Source organism: Myxine glutinosa, chromosome 13 (assembly GCF_964187855.1).
Source record: "Myxine glutinosa chromosome 13, kmMyxGlut1.1, whole genome shotgun sequence".
Taxonomy (NCBI): Eukaryota; Metazoa; Chordata; class Myxini; order Myxiniformes; family Myxinidae; genus Myxine; species Myxine glutinosa.
The window spans coordinates 22259778-22277300 of record NC_136273.1 but is presented as its reverse complement, the minus strand read 5'-3'; positions in this window follow the sequence as shown (position 1 = coordinate 22277300).

Sequence of the window (17523 nt, the reverse complement as noted above, 5' to 3'; positions counted from 1 at the left end):
ATGGCGGCCAAAACGAATATGGCCGCCACGTGGCAAAGGCCTCCATGATAACTCATGTGATCTGGTTATTTTTTGGCCGATTTTGAATTTCTTGGTATCGTTACAATGGGTGCTGAAGATTCCCGATCGATTCAAACAGGTTTCAAGGTCATCCTTGAATCATCCATGTCGATAGTGATGTGGTTGTCTTGTCTATTGCCTTCTTTTCAAAAGCTCTCTTTGTCTGAAATCTGGATTGGATTCAGTAGTTGTAAAAACTACAGGGACATCCCTGTTCACGACCTGCAGTCACAGCTTGGTCCATCCAAATCCCTCGCCTTGCCGCTATTCCATGCGCTTTCGGGGTGTGACACCTCATCGCAGATGCTCTGGCGTGGGAAGAAAACTGCATGAGCTGCCTGGAACATCATGCCAGAGTTGACAGAGACTTTTCTGACACTCACTGAAGATCCAGAGTCTTTTACCCCCGAGTCGGAGCACATAAAGCATCTTGAGCGTTTCACTGTGCTCACCATGTACAGTAAGACCTATGGTGCTGCTTCCGTCAATGAAGCGCACCGAGTGTTATTCACCCATGATTTCAAAACCCTTGAATCCATTCCTCCTCCCATGCATTTCTTTTTTAACACAATAAGAGGTGCATCCTGCAAGCATGCTTCTTTTGGAAGCAAGCCATCGAATGCCAGCAGAATATCCCTGACTTCTTCAAAATGGGGCTGGGAATTTGATGAGAAGAAGAAGTAGTGGATACCGTTCTGGACCGTTTTGGCAGATGCCAGTAGCGCCTGCAACTATAATTGAGGAATATTCTTGATGTCGTCCATTCCAAATGGTTAAGAAGACATATGAATGTAGATATCTTATTAAAATAGAGCAAACGTATATGGTTCGCTATGTATGTATGTATGTTTATATGCGACGAAAACGTCTTCTTCTTCTTCAAATAAAATTACCACCCTCTTAATTAACCCTCTTAATTGTGTTAAGACTGCTGAGACCCCTCAGACCTTTGACGACCCTTTAATTCCCCCAAAGACCCTTCAGACCACCAAGACCTCCAAAGACCCAACATACCCTGAAGACCCCCAAAGACCCAAAACACCCCAAAGACCCAAAATACCCTTCAAGGCAGACAGGCGCTGTCTCGCCCCGCCCCCATTTTCCCCATTGCCTTCCACCTTTTGCCCTGTTCAAGTGACTCGTGGTCGTCGCTCTAGGCTTCCTCTCCCCATTGGTATTTTTGTGAATATAAGATTGTTCTTCACAGTTCTGTTTTAAAATGTTTCAACTATCCCCTTCAGTGTTTTATTCAGTGGTTTATTACAACATGCTGTTTTTCTTCTTATTTAAAAGGCTCCTTTCAATTTCCTCTTCAACTCATTCCATTTCAAAAAAATATTCAATCTCTTATGATTCCAAATCACTCCATGCTCTAAATTCTCATTCATTCCATCCCTCCTCCATCGTTCTTAAACGAATCGCTAACTTGAAAATCACAACAAACCCAATTTGTTATATATGTTCATCTTTCATTAATCATCCACTTTCTAAACTCCCCCCTTGCCTCTCCCCTTCAAATCTCCCCCCCAACCATCCCTCCCAAATTCTCCCTCCTCCCACCTCCTTCTCAAAGCTGCCTCCTCCCCACTTCCTCTCCCTCCTATGTCATACCTCCACCTCCCCCAACCTTCTACTTTCCTCTGCCCCCCCCCCCCTCAAACAAACTCTCACTGTGCCTCATTCCATCACCATCAAACCTTTCGTCCTCCTCATCCTTCCCTTTCTTGTAACTCTTCTGTAATCTCTGACACACTATCAACTGCTCTTCCTACATCCCCCTCTCACCCTTCATCTGACCCTACCCCTCCCCTCCCCTGTCCTGCACCCGATTCTCCCCCTCTCTCCTCACTAACGGTATGGACCTCAAACATCCGGGGCCTTCGCTCAAACCTGATTGATCTCTCCAATCAGGTTGCTTCTGAAAATCCAGACTTGATCTGCTTAACAGAAACTTTCCTCCTTCAAGATGTCTCTGATTCCTTAATATCTCTTCCTGGTTACTCCCTCCTCCGGTACGATAGACCTGATCCTCGTCCTGGTGGTGGGGTGGCTATCTTTATCAAAAACTCTCTTCCTCACTCTCCCTGCACTGCCCTCTCTCCACCCCACCCACAGGAGTACCTCTGGCTACGGCTTCCTCTCCGCTCCCACCTTTTGTTCATATGTGTTCTGTACCGTCCTCCAAACAGTGATGACTCCATTTACATTTCTCTGTCGGACAACATGGACCAACTTCTATCAACTCATCCAAACTCTCTCTTCCTCATATGTGGCGACTTCAACTGTCATCATGCCAGCTGGCTGGGTGTGGGTTCATCTCTCACCAGCCATCGCACCTCAGCAAAGGACTTCTGCGACTCATTGGGACTGACACAATCTGTCAATTTCCCGACCCGGATCTCAGTCAATGGAGTATCTTCTCTTCTGGACTTGGTTATGACTAACTTCCCTGCAAATGTCTGCTGCTCTTCTTCTGCTCCAATCGGTTCTTCTGATCATGTGCTTGTTAAAGTGGACATCTCACTGGCCATTCTCAGAGAGCCTCCTCAGCGCCGACGAGTCTGGCATTTCACTCAGGCCGACTGGCACGGTCTGCAAGCAGCCATCAATCAACTGGACAGGTCTCCCATCTCTCATGCCTCTGACATCAATTCTTCCTGGGAATTCTTCCAAAGCAAACTGCTCTCTCTCATGCACAGATTTATCCCATCTCGTCTTCAGTTGTCTTACCCTTCCTCCCATCCATGGTACACTGAATCTTGTGGTGAGGCAGTTGCCCTGAAACAACTTGCCTTTGCATCTTGGAAGGCAAATCCAACTGAAGGCAATCTCAGTTCCTTCCACCAAGCTCGAAACAAGTGTGTTTCTCCCTTCAGGAGTGCCAGGAAGCACTATCTCTCCACACTCAAGATTGAACTCTCAAACCTGTCTCCTTCCTCCAAATCCTGGTGGCGTCTGGTCAAATCCGTTTCTGGTGTTTGTTCCCCCTCCATCCCCTCCCTTACCTCAAATGGCTACACAGTTGACACCGCACGTGACAAAGCCGAATGCCTCAACTCTGTGTTTGCCTCAAAATCTTGTGTCCCAAACCCATCTCTCTCTGTTCCCACCTTTCCCAGTCGAACCCAACTGCTCCTGGACTCTGTGTCCTTCTCTCCTGACAAGGTGGAGAAGTTTTTATCAAACCTCGACTCTGATTCTGCAACTGGACCAGATGGCATCAGCCCTCGGGTCCTAAAATCCTGCTCTGCCGCTCTATCTCACCCTCTCTCTGTTCTTTTCACCCTCTCTTTTGCTCAAGGTCATCTGCTAGCATCTTGGAAATCAGCAAACATTACCGCTTTACACAAAAAAGGTGCAAAAACAGATCCTTGCAACTACAGACCAATCAGCCTGCTCCCAATTATCAGCAAAGTCATGGAATCCATCATTGCTTCAGATATCAAATCCTTCCTCTTCTCCAATGGCTTGATCTCTGATCATCAATTTGGATTCAGACCAGGTCATTCTACTCTGGACATGTTGCTTCTGCTGTCTCAACAATGGATGGAGGTCCTCAATGCCAAACAGGAAATCAGAGCTGTCTCACTTGACATATCACGTGCCTTCGATACGGTCTGGCACCCAGCTCTGCTCACCAAACTCACCTCCTATGGTATTCAGGGAAATCTCCACTCATGGCTTGCGGATTTCCTCTCTGGTCGTAGGCAACGTGTGGCCCTGAATGGATTTCTCTCATCTTCCCTTCCTGTTCTGGCTGGAGTTCCCCAAGGTCGTGTTCTGGGCCCTGTGCTATTTCCTGTCTTCATCAATGACCTCTCCGACTCTCTGGAAAATCCTCTCTATCTCTTTGCTGATGACTCCACTATCTGCCGCTCCATTCCTCATCCCTCAGATCGGCAGTCTGCAGCCTCCTCACTCTCTGCAGACCTGGACAAAATCACAGACTGGTCAAACAAGTGGAACATGTCTTTCAATCCTGACAAATCTCACACTCTTACAATGTCTCTCCGAAAGGACCGACTGGACAACCCTCCCATCTACTTTCTCAACAATCCTCTCCAAGAAGTTCTGTCGCTCAAGCTTTTGGGTCTCACTATCTGCCATGATCTTTCTTGGGAAAACCACATTTCCAAGCTGGCCTCCAAAGCCAGTCGCCGACTGGGCATCCTCCGTCGTGCAAAGTCCTTCCTTGGCACACCTGAGCTCCTCACCACATACAAGGCTTTCATCCGCAGCTCAATGGAATACTGTTCCCCCCTCTGGGCTGGTGCTCCTGCCTCACACCTTGCTCGGCTTCACGATGTTGAGGCCAAAGCTTTCAGAATCATTGGAATCTCCTGCGATGTAGTCAACTCCGAGGGCCTTTCACTCACTCACCGCAGGCAAGTTGGTGGTCTTTCTGTCTTCTACCGACTCCTCTCCGGCCTTGCTCCCCCAGCTCTCTCTGTGCTCTGTCCCCCCAATATTCCTTCAGGTCGCACAAGATCTGCCTGCAACCCTCTTATGGTTAAATTGCCAAAGTCTAGGCTCTCTGCTCACCTTCACTCTTTCATTCCCCTTTTCTCCCGCCTCTGGAACAAACTCCCCCACTCCCTTCAATCCCACTCCTCCCTCCAGGTCTTTAAAACAGCTGTTCACCACCATCTCTTATCTTCCCCCATCGAAAACCTTGATCTTTTCTTCCCCCGGTAATTCACCCCAGAGTCCTTGTAGTGTTCATATGTTTTATTCCTCTCCCACCTCCCCCCAAGTCCTCCCGATGTCCCTGCTCTCAAATGTTGTGTTTGTGTCCTTCCCCCTCTCTCCCCATCTTGTCTGCCGCTCCCCTTGTTTTTTGTGTTTTGTGTGTCGGTTTGTCTTTTTGTGTGATTAATGTTAGCTCTTTCACGAGCCTCGATCTTGTATACAAAAAAGAAAGAAAAAAAAAAAGGCCCTGAGGCTCAAAAAGACCCTGAATACCCAAAAACCCAAAAGACACCGAAGACCCAAAAGACAGAATTGTTTACTTATGTTTGGTGGTTCAGATATGTTTGGTGGTTTAGTTATGATTGCTGGTTTGGTTATGTTTGGTGGTTTAGTTATGTTTGGTTATGTTTGGTGGTTTGGTTATGTTTGGTGGTTTAGATATGTTTGGTGGTTTGGTTATGTTTGGTGGTTTGGTTATGTTTGGTGGTTTGGTTATGTTTGGTGGTTTGGTTATGTTTGGTCGTTTGGTTATGTTTGGTGGTTTGCACCCCGAAGACCCAAAACACCCCGAAGACCCAAAACACCCCGAAAACCCAAAACACAACGAAGACCCAAAACAGCCCGAAGACCCAAAACACCCCGAAAACCTAAAACACCCCGAATACCCAAAACACCCCAAAGACCCAAAACACCCCAAAGACCCAAAACACCCCAAAGACCCAAAACACCCCGAAGACCCAAAACACCCCAAAGACCCAAAACACCCCGAAGACCCAAAACACCCCGAAGACCCCAAAACACCTCAAAGACCCAAAATACCCTTAAAGGCCCAGAGGATCCAAAAGACACTGAAGACCCAAATGGCCCCGAAGACCCAAAACACCATGGACACCCAAAAGACACCGAAATGGTCAAAGATGCCTACCCCTCTGAAACGACGTGTGGTGAGGCATGCGGAGCGCGCCGAGTCACGCCAGTGTGAATAAGAAAGTTGTGTTATCAAATCTAAATTGAGTTCTCTGATACTATGAAGTTCAACAAAAGGCGTGCATGCTGTTACGTTTGTAGGGGGTGGGCAATACCTTAGTCCAGGTAGAATGCACAGGTAGTGTGCTCCGTCTGTCGTGAAGAAGAAGAAACCCCATGCAATAAGTAGGAAATTTGTGTCGACCGTATGTCGTGGAAGAGATTGTATTTTCATCCCCATGAGAGGGGTGGGGTTTGTTATGGGTAAAGCGAGGGATTATGGGTAAATTCATCCCCTGTATGTAGTTGCCTCTGCAATCATGACCTGGTCCTGTTCAGACTATTCCAAGTCTACTCTTAGAAGGGGGAGCAATGGTGTGCATGACCCCATTTACCATGCAATACGACGAATGTTCATAATACAATTTACATATATTTCCATTATATGTTTACATATAATTACATTATATATAATTTACATTCCTGTGTTCCTTATGACACTACACTACACACCATAGCCAAACAATCGAGACCATAATTAATGACACGAATTAAAAACCAACCGGAAACCAGGCATCGAACACTACCGCTGGTGGCACAGCCGCCACATCACCACCTCAATCAGGCAGGGCCATGGAGCCACAACCCGAAGGGCAGTGATTGGTCCGGGATTGATTGGCAAAAAGACTGCTAAGATGGGACTCGCTGTTTGGAGCGGACGCGGAGACGTCGTGAGATGATGTCAGATTGTCAGAGCCTTGACTATAAAGGAATGCAATAGGCCAATATTTTCATCTCTTGCGCAATGGAGATTCATCACGAACAGTCGTGTCCCGACATTTTGTCTCTTTCTTCTTCTCTCGCTTTCCTCGTGGCTTTCTCTCTTGTGTAGGGGTGCTCCGGAGCGAGGGACATTCTTAAAGAACGGGGACAAATACGGTGCGCTCTTGAGTGAGGGGCATTCATTGGGAGCAGCCATGATTTTGCATCTCTCGGTTGCTGGATCCGGTGGTGAACTGTCGTGTTCCAACATATTCATCGTGATCGGGAGGAGGAGGAACTGCGGACCGAGAACTGCGGTTTCCCGAGCAGAGACGAGTGGACGGGCATGGCCTGTTCGCTATGCGCATGAAGCCAGGAGTGAGCGGGGCGCACGGCGAGGCCTAGTTCACACCCACAGAGTGCAGCCTGCCGTTTTCGCACACAAGGACGAAGAGGCCTCTGACAATTTTTGATGATTCATGATGAGGTTTAAGAGCTGCTCAGAGCTATGTGCCACACAAACACGTATTTATTTTCAGTTATATTTCCCTTTGTTTGTATTCGGGTCGGTGTGAGGGCTTTCCAATGAGGAATTTAGTTTTATCGTGCTTTATTTTGTGACCGGCATTTTCTTCAATAAAACGGGTATTTTTGTACATTTAAATTCCGTGTCGGTTTGAGTTGATTTATTGCAGGGTCGAGGACATCGGGTAGACTCCTGCAGGTAAGCGCTTACGGCTTCTCCCGCACTTGCTCCCTGCGTGTCCGGCATTGAATTGAACGCCTCGGAGTTAAAGCTCGTTTGGTTATCTGTGTCACCCTGCGGTGTTCGGCAGAGGTTAGTCACACGACAATACGATAATGACATTTGTTTCATGACTTGGAAATTTATTTGTGATTGTGAATTACATAAGACATGTGCCAAACCAACCCATTCGCCAAACTAACACATGCGCCAAACCAACACATGCGCCAAACCAACACATTCGCCAAACTAACACATGCGCCAAACCAACACATTCGCCAAACTATCACATGCGCCAAACTAACACCTGCGCCAAACCAACGCATTCACCAAACCAACATATTCGCCAAACTAACACGTATGCGTCAAACTAACACATGCGCCAAACCAATACATTCGCCAAACCAACACCTTCACCAAAATAACACATGCGCCAAACCAACACATGCGCCAAACCAACACATGCGCCAAACCAACACATCCGCCAAACCAACACATCCGCCAAACTAACAAAAGCGCCAAACCAACACATTCGCCAAACTCACACATGCGCCAAACCAACACATTCACCAAACTATCACATGCGCCAAACTAACACCTGCGCCAAACCAACACATTCACCAAACCAACACATTCGCCAAACTAACACGTATGCGTCAAACTAACACATGCGCCAAACCAATACATTCGCCAAACCAACACCTTCACCAAAATAACACATGCGCCAAACCAACACATGCGCCAAACTAACAAAAGCGCCAAACCAACACATTCGCCAAACTCACACATGTTACAAGCCAACACATTCGCCAAACTAACACATGAGCCAAACCAACACATCCTCCAAACCAACACATTCGCCAAACTATCACATGCGCCAAACTAACACCTGCGCCAAACCAACACATTCACCAAACCAACACATTCGCCAAACTAACACGTATGCGTCAAACTAACACATGCGCCAAACCAATACATTCGCCAAACCAACACCTTCACCAAAAGAACACATGCGCCAAACCAACACATGCGCCAAACCAACACATGCGCCAAACCAACACATCCGCCAAACGAACCCAAGCGCCAAACCAACAAATTCGCCAAACTCACACATGAGCCAAACCAACACATGCGCCAAACTAACACAGGCGCCAAACCAACACATTCGCCAAACCAACACATGTGCCAAACTAACACATGCGCCAAACTAACACATGCGCCAAACTAACACATGCGCCAAACCAACACATTCCCCAAACCTACACATTCGCCAAACTAACACATGTGCCAAACCAACACATTCGCCAAACCAAGAAATGTGCCAAACCAACACATGCACCAAACCAACACATTGGCCAAACCACACGTGCGCAATACCAACACATTCGCCAAACCAACACATGTGCCAAACCAACACATTCGCCAAACTAACACATGCGCCAAACCAACACATTCGCCAAACCAACACATCCGCCAAACTAACACAAGTGCCAAACAAGTGATTTGTGATAAGGTAAATACCAACCTTGACCTTGGCATGTGACCTTGACCTCAAATCACCAAAATGACACAAAGAACGGAGTCCTCACCCTTGAAAACCCCTACTTCGATGTTTAATTTGTGATTCTACCACTTTTAGTCGGTGTGATATGATTATAGTCCAATATTAGGTAAATTACCAACCTTGACCTTGACCTTAAATCGCCAAATTAACCTCAAGAACGTACACGTCACCCCCGAAAACCCCTGCTTAGATGTTTTATTTGATATTCTACCACGTTTAGTTCATGCGGCATGGTAATAGACCGATATTAAGCAAATACCGACCTTTACCTTGACCTATAAATCGCCAAAATGACATTAGGACTTAACTCCTTGCCCACGAAAACCCCTATTTAGATGTTTTGTTTGTGATTCTACTACTTTTAGTGGGTGAGTTGTGATGACACCTTTGCCACGTGGTGGCCATATTTGATTTGGCCTCCATCTTGGAATGGGTGACAATTGAGCTTGTATCCTGGAGGAATTTGAAATCATATCACCTTAGGTAACTCCAGCCAAAACCTTGAAACTTTAGATAAAAGTGCACGATTTTTTTTGATTAAGGGCCTTTACTATGGAGAGTAAAGATGTTTAATACAGTGTAGCTATTTCCTATTCGTGTATGTTTAGCAAAACCGTTTTGTAGAGGAGGGCCATCCCATTCGTGGGTTTCCCTGGGGATTTGCTCTATCACGATTAATTTATTGAGGCAAGGTTTGCAGATTGCAGTCAATTCAGACGTGATCTGCTTAACAGAAACTTTCCTCCTTCATGATGTCTCTGATTCCTTAGTATCTCTCCCGGGTTACTCCCTCCTCCGGTATGATAGACCTCAGCCTCGTCCTGGAGGTGAGCCTCCAGGACAAGGCTCAGACCTGAGCCTCGTCCTGAGCCTCGTCTGTCACTCAAGCTTTTCGGTCTCACTATCTGCCATGATCTTTCCTGGGAAAATCACATTTCAAATCTGGCCCCCAAAGCCAGTCGCCGACTGGGCATCCTCCGTCGTGTGAAGTCCTTCCTTGGCACACCGGAGCTCCTCACCACATACAAGGCTTTCATACACAGCTCAATGGAATACTGCTCTCCCCTCTGGGCTGGTGCTCCTGCCTCACACCTAGCTCGTCTTCACGCTGTTGAAACCAAAGCGTTCAGAATCATTGGAATCTAGTCGCTTCAAAGATAATAACGAAAAGCGTTCCTAAACCCAAAATGAAGAAGCAAGAATGAGCTGGCAAAGCTAAAGGAAGGACAGAGAGAAGAACGCAAAGGACTCTCAAGGGCGTGCAAGGAAGAAGAAGAGGAAAGCAACCTAAGAGTCCGGAAACATCCTCAAGCTTCAAATTTTCGAGTCTGCGAGTCTCTGAACCTCTCATTCTCTCATCCTCACTCTGTAAGAGGATCTCCACTGTGCCTTTTTATAGAACCGCCCTTCGCTTGAGCCCTTCCTCCCTCCACGTCCATGAGAGGAGCCGCATTTGGTTTTGGCATGATATATGGTCTCAGGTGATGTTAGCTCTTACACGAGCCTCGATCTTGTATACAAAAAAAGAAAAGAAAAAAGGTGTTCATGAAACCTGTTGGAAGCGGTTTTGGGGGAGTCTGTAAGGAAAAAGTGTTCGGTGTGAGATTCAGAAAATGGCTTGTAGAAATGAAAAATGACACATATGGGATTTCTAACGACACAATCGCAACGCAGACCTATCAACACGACTTTAGACAGTTAAACTAAACAGTATAACTATGAAATAACTGACTTTAACTATGCGCGGATCTCTTTGGGACTCCTCAAAATTGTAACAATACTTAATTTTATGTTCTTTAATAACCCTTTTATTCATGAAAGTAAATAGCACAAAACATGTTAATTAAGGGTACAGTTTGGCAAATAGTGGTGACAAATTTAAAAGTTGAAGTCCCTAACCCTATTTCCCCCATTATCCCTTAAGTTTGAGCATCGCGGATGTGCGGTTCACAGGGATTTTCAGGAGTGTTACCTCCGCGAATGGCAAGGTCCTCCTGCAATGAAATGTGACATTAGATTCCAGAGGAGTGTAGGACAGAGTTAATTGTCAACCATGCAGCAATTACCAACACAGTATCTATGGAAATATGTGGATGTCTTGAGATTGTTGGAATTGATTCCCAAGTCCCAGAAAAGCTCAATGCAAGGTCATGTCGATGCATAAAGTGAATGGTGTCGGATCAATGATATGAGACCCAAGCAAGAAAAATGCAGTTATGTAGATACACTTTTTGAAGAATCCCCTTCTGGGAGTCCAGTTGAATGTTGATAATACCTGTCTGGAGAAGGTTAGCTCGTTGATACTTCTTGGGATAGCTATACAAGCAGATATAAAGTGGAATAGCCATGATCAACTCATGGTGTCTCGTGCTGCTCGTCAGTTGTGCATACCAAGCATCCTTAAGAAATGTGGAGCTGGTGTTGTTTATTTGGTAACCATCTATGAAATGTACATTCGCCCACTACTCGAGTTTGGATCACCGCCATGTGTATGTCTAAAACCGCCATCCCTTTTGATCCTATTTATTGACGTTTTACCTTTCGGAATCATATCTGTTATGTTCTTTTAAAGCGCTCGCTGAGGCTTGACACGGCTTGAGGAATATCTGTGGTTAATATTGTGATATATCTGTAGTTAATATTGCGGTGTATTTTTGGTTAATATTGTGATATATCTGATGTTAATATTGTGGGGTATCTGTGGTTAATATTGCAGAATAATCATTTTTTTGTATAAAAAGTCAATTGTGTTTATGTAAGATAAATATGTGAATTATTTCTCCTGCATAACGTGCTTGTGTACCGGACACAAGGTGGGTGTAACATGTCTGTGGCTTTGGTTTTACAAAATTAATTGATTGCAGGTGAGATGTATTTTGGGGCGAGCTTGGGTTGAGATCACACGGTGCAGCTTTGGGTTGTTGTGTGAACACCACACAGCCACAAAGCACTCTTTACATCTTTTTTTAATGTTCTTTCCACCAAAGACATTTTCATATTGGATCACATTATTTCCCCTGACACATGTTTTGCGTTACAATGACTCAGCGGACCCAGTTGCCATTGTATGATAAATTGTATTGTCCCATCCCATGTAGTTAAGATATAAATGATCGGAATTTCACATGAGTTTTTACCGAATGTATATTTTGGATATCAAACAATGTTATTTAATATACAAACAAATGTGCGGATTCAGGGGGAACCCAGCTACAGTCACGTGAAAAAGTAAGTACACCCCATGTAAAGTTTTGACTGTTTCAACATATTTCAACATACAGCTATTTGATCTTCATTTCAACAATATTGATAGATAAAGGTGATATAATATAACAAATATCATGAAACATTTACATTTTGTAGTCCATTGTATAATTTAAATAAACATAAATGCAAATTTCACATGTGGAAAAAGTAAGTACACCCTTGGCTCTAATAGGTGGTATTGCCCCCTTTGGCAGAAACAACCTCAAGTAGGCATTTCTTACAACTGTCTACCAGTCTCTGACATCGACTGGGAGACATTTTTGCCCACTTCTCCATGCAGAATTCTTTCAGCTGTGCGATGTTTGAGGGGTTTCTTGCATGCACAGCTCGTTTCAAATCCCCCCACAACATCTCGATGGGATTTAGATCCGGGCTTTGATTTGGCCATTCCAGAACCTTCCATTTCTTTATTTTCGGCCATTCCTTGGTGGATTTACTGGTATGTTTAGGGTCATTGTCATGTTGCAAGGTCCACCTTCGGTTGAGCTTCAACTTTCCGACAGATGGCCTCACATTATCCTCAAGCACCTTCTAGTACAATGAAAAATTCATAGTGGATTCTATCGTGGTGAGCTGCCCAGGCCCTGATGCAGCAAAGCTGCCCCAAACCATAATATTTCCACCACCATGCATTACAGTTGGTATCAGGTTCTTGTGGTCAAATGCTGTCTTTGGTTTTTGCCAAACACGTCTTCTGGTACTGTGGCCAAATAGCTCTACCGTTGACTCATCTGTCCAGAGCACATTGTTCCAGAAGTGCTGGTCTTTGCCTAGGTGTTCATTGGCAAACTTTAGTCTTGTCCTGATGTTCTTTCTGGACAGCAAAGGTTTCCTCCTGGCACACCCCCCATGTAGATCAAATTTGTGCAGCCTCTTTCTAATGGTAGACTCGTGCACTTTGACATCAACAGTGGCAAGAGCTACCTGTAGGTCCCGTGATGACATTCTGGGGTTCTTCGAGACTTCTTTCAGCATCTTGCGGTCTGCTCTTGGGCTGAACTTGCTGGGGTGGCCTGGCCTGAACAAGTTGGCAGTTGTTTGGAATCTTCTCCACTTGTAGATGATCTTCCGGACAGTCGAATAATTGATTTCAAATTGTTTGAAGATCTTTTTAAATCGCTTCCCAGACTCGTAGGCATCTATAACCTTCTTTCTGAAGGCCTCAGAGAGCTCTTTTGATCTAGGCATGGTGACGCCGCACACTTCAACAACAAAGAGCAAACCAAACGAAATGTCTGAGGTTTAAATAAGACAGGTTCCTCCAATATCCTCTCTAACGATGTTCTAATCATTTGCACCTGAGCTGGTGCACCTGATTCTAATTTTAGGTATTTGAAGTAGTGATAAATGTAGGGGTGTACTTACTTTTTCCACATGCGAAATTTGCATTTATGTTTATTTAAATTATACAATGGACTACAAAATGTAAATATTTCATGATATTTGTTATATTATATCACCTTTATCTACCAATATTGTTGAAATGAATGATCTAATAGCTGTATGTTGAAATATGTTGAAAAAGCCAAAACTTTACATGGGGTGTACTTACTTTTTCACGTGACTGTATATTTGTAGAAATTAAAGTTACTTTGACAGGAGGTGGTGTGGAGGTAGTACACTTACCCTCGAGCCCTCTAGTCTGGGTTTGATTCCCGATCCAAGCCTGGTGTTAGCTTAGCGGTTAGGGTGCCGGCTTGGGATCCTAGGATCCTGGGTTCGAATCCCGGTCGAACTTTGAATTAACGCCATGGGGGTTGACTCAGCATGTCATCCTTCCGAGGTCGGCAAATTGAGTACCAGCTCATTGGTAATTGGGGCACTGTATCGGCGGCACAAACGCGCTTACAGAAAAATGATGCAACCAGCAGCCACAGGCTGCATACGTAACAAAAACAACATTCCAGATCCAACTATAAACTATCTGATTGGTGTTGTATGCGCATGACAAACAATGTGCTCACTACATGACAAATGATACCGCCTTTGATACGGTCTGGCTCCCCGCTCTGCTCATAAAACTCTCCTCTTATGGTATCCATGGAAATCTCCACGCTTGGCTAGCGGACTTCCTCTCCTGTCATAGTCAACGTGTGGCTCGAAATGGAATTCTCTAATCTCCCCTTCCTGTCCAGGCTGGAGTTCCCCAAGGTAGTGTTCTGGGCCCTTTTACTTTTTCTGATCTTCATTAATGCTCTCTCCGACTCTCTGGAAAATGCTCTCTATCTTTTTGCTGATGACTCCACTCTCTACCGCTCCATCTTCGATCAGCAGTCTCCAGCTTCATCACTGTCTGCAGACCTGGAAAAAATCACAGACTGGTCAAACAAGTGGAACATGTCTTTCAATCTTGACAAATCTCACACTCTCACTATGTCTCTCCGAAAAGACCGTCTGGAAAACCCTCCCATCTACTAACTCAACAATCCTCTCGAAGAAGTAAGAAAGATAGCGAAAGGATATAAAAGATCCAGGAAAGAACGAATACCAAATAGTGAAGAAAAGGTAGCGACTGGCAAGAAATGAATGGATAATTTTAAGATTTATCTTCAATACGTCGGAGCCGCTTAAGTTCTGTCACTCAAACTTTTGGGTCTCACTGTCTGCCATGACCTTTCCTGGGAAAACCACATTTCAAATCTGGTCTCCAAAGCCAGTCGCCGACTGGGCATCCTCCGTCGTGCGAAGTCCTTCCTTGGCACCTCTGACCTCCTCACCACATACAAAGCTTTCATCCGCAGCTCAATGGAATACTGCTCTCCCCTCGGGGCTGGTGCTCCTGCCTCTCACCTAGCTCGGCTTCACGCTGTTGAAACCAAAGCTTTCAGAATCATTGGAATCTCCCACGATGAAGCTGATTCTGAGGGTCTTTCACTCTCTCACCACAGGCAGGTTGGTGGTCTTTCTGTCTTCTACCGACTCCTATTCAGCCTAGCACCATATGCTCTGTTTGTGCTCTGCCACCAAGTATTCCTGTAGGATGCACAATGTCTGCCAGCAACCCTCTTCTGGTGAAACTGCCCAAATCAAGACCCTCTGCTCACCTTCACTCCTTCATGCCTCTTTTTCCCACCTCTGGAACAAACTCCCTCACTCTCTTCAATCCCACTCCTCCCTCCAGGTCTTCAACAAAGCTGCCCAGCTAGCACAACACTGTTGGGCCAACGTTGGCATTTGGACAATTGGTCACAAGCGCATTGTTGACGTCGGGGTGACGTTGCCTAATGGTTGCAATTGCGACGTTTATTTTCCAACGCCGGCCGAACGTTGCCTAATGGTTGCAATGGCGACGTTTATTTTCCAACGTTGGCCTAACGTTGCCTAATGGTTGCAATTGCGACGTCTATTTTCCAACATGTGACTAGCGTTGTCCATTGGTTGCAATTGCGACGTTTATTTTCCAACGTTGGCCTAACGTTGCCTAATGGTTGCAATTGCGACATCTATTTTCCAACATGTGACTAGCGTTGTCCATTGGTTGCAATTGCGACGTCTATTTTTCAACGTTGGCCTATCGTTGCCTAATGATTGCAATTGCGACGTGTATTTTCCAACGTTGGCCTAATGTTGCCTAATGGTTGCAATTGCGACGTTTATTTCCCAACGTTGGCCTAACGTTGCCTATTGGTTGCAATTGCGACGTCTATTTTCCAACGTTGGCCTAATGTTGCCTAATGGTTGCAATTGCGACGTTTATTTCCCAACGTTGGCCTAACGTTGCCTATTGGTTTCAATTGCGACGTCTATTTTCCTACGTCGACCTAACGTTGCCTAATGGTTGCAGTTGCGACGTTTATTTCCCAACGTTGGCCTAACGTTGCCTATTGGTTGCAATTGCGACGTCTATTTTCCAACGTTGGCCTAATGTTGCCTAATGGTTGCAATTGCGACGTTTATTTCCCAACGTTGGCCTAACGTTGCCTATTGGTTGCAATTGCGACGTCTATTTTCCTACGTCGACCTAACGTTGCCTAATGGTTGCAATTGCGACGTTTATTTCCCAACGTTGGCCTAACGTTGCCTATTGGTTGCAATTGCGACGTCTATTTTCCAACGTTGGCCTAATGTTGCCTAATGGTTGCAATTGCGACGTTTATTTCCCAACGTTGGCCTAACGTTGCCTATTGGTTGCAATTGCGACGTCGATTTTTCAACGTTCGCCCAAAGTTGTGCATTGGTTGTGAAGGCGAATCCAAACCGAATGAGTTTATTGGTTTAGATTTGCCTGGATAGTTGAAAACGACCAAATAATGTAATTTTTTAATGAACATTTAAACAAAAACAAGATGCAGCACACAAAGGGACGTTAGGCCAACGTTGGGAAATAAACGTCGCAATTGCAACCATTAGGCAACATTAGGCCAACGTTGGAAAATAGACGTCGCAATTGCAACCAATAGGCAACGTTAGGCCAACGTTGGGAAATAAACGTCGCAATTGCAACCATTAGGCAACGTTAGGTCGACGTAGGAAAATAGACGTCGCAATTGAAACCAATAGGCAACGTTAGGCCAACGTTGGGAAATAAACGTCGCTTGCTTTCGTCTCCTGGAAAGCAAATCCAACGGAAGGAAATCTCATTTCCTTTCACAAAGCCCAAAACAAGTGTGTGTCCACCCTCAGGAGAGTCAGGAAACAATATCTCACCATTCTCAAGACCGAACTCTCTTATCTGTCTCCCTCTTCCAAATCCTGGTGGTGTCTGGTCAAATCTGTTTCTGGTGTTTGTTCCCCCTCCATCCCCTCCCTCACCTCAAACGGCTTAACGGCTGACTCCGCACGTGAAAAAGCTGAATGCCTCAACTCTGTGTTTGCCTCTAAATCTTGTGACCCAAACCCATCCCTCTCTGTACCCACCGTACCCAGTCGTACCCAGCTGCTCCTGGACTCTGTGTCCTTTCCTCCTGACAAGGTGGAAAAGTTTCTGTCAACCCTCGACGCTGATTCTGCAACTGGTCCTGACGGCATCAGCCCACGGGTCCTAAAATCATGTTCTTCTGCTCTTTCACTCCCTCTTTCTGTTCTCTTCACCTTCTCTTTTGCTCAAGGTCATCTGCCATCTGCTTGGAAATCAGCCAACATCACCGCTTTGCACAAAAAAGGTGCAAAAACAGATCCCAGCAACTACAGACCAATCAGCCTTCTCCCAATTATCAGCAAAGTCATGGAATCCATCATTGCTTCAGATATTAAATCTTTCCTCTTCTCCAATGGCTTGATCTCTGATCATCAATTTGGTTTCAGACCTGCTCACTCTACTCTGGACATGCTGCTTCTGCTTTCTCAACAATGGATGGAGGTCCTCAACGCCAAACAGGAAATTAGAGCTGTCTCCCTTGACATTTCACGTGCCTTCGATACGGTCTGGCACCCTGCTCTGCTCTCCAAACTCTCCTCCTTTGGTATCCATGGAAATCTCCACGCATGGCTGGCGGACTTCCTCTCTGGTCGTAGTCAACGTGTGGCCCTG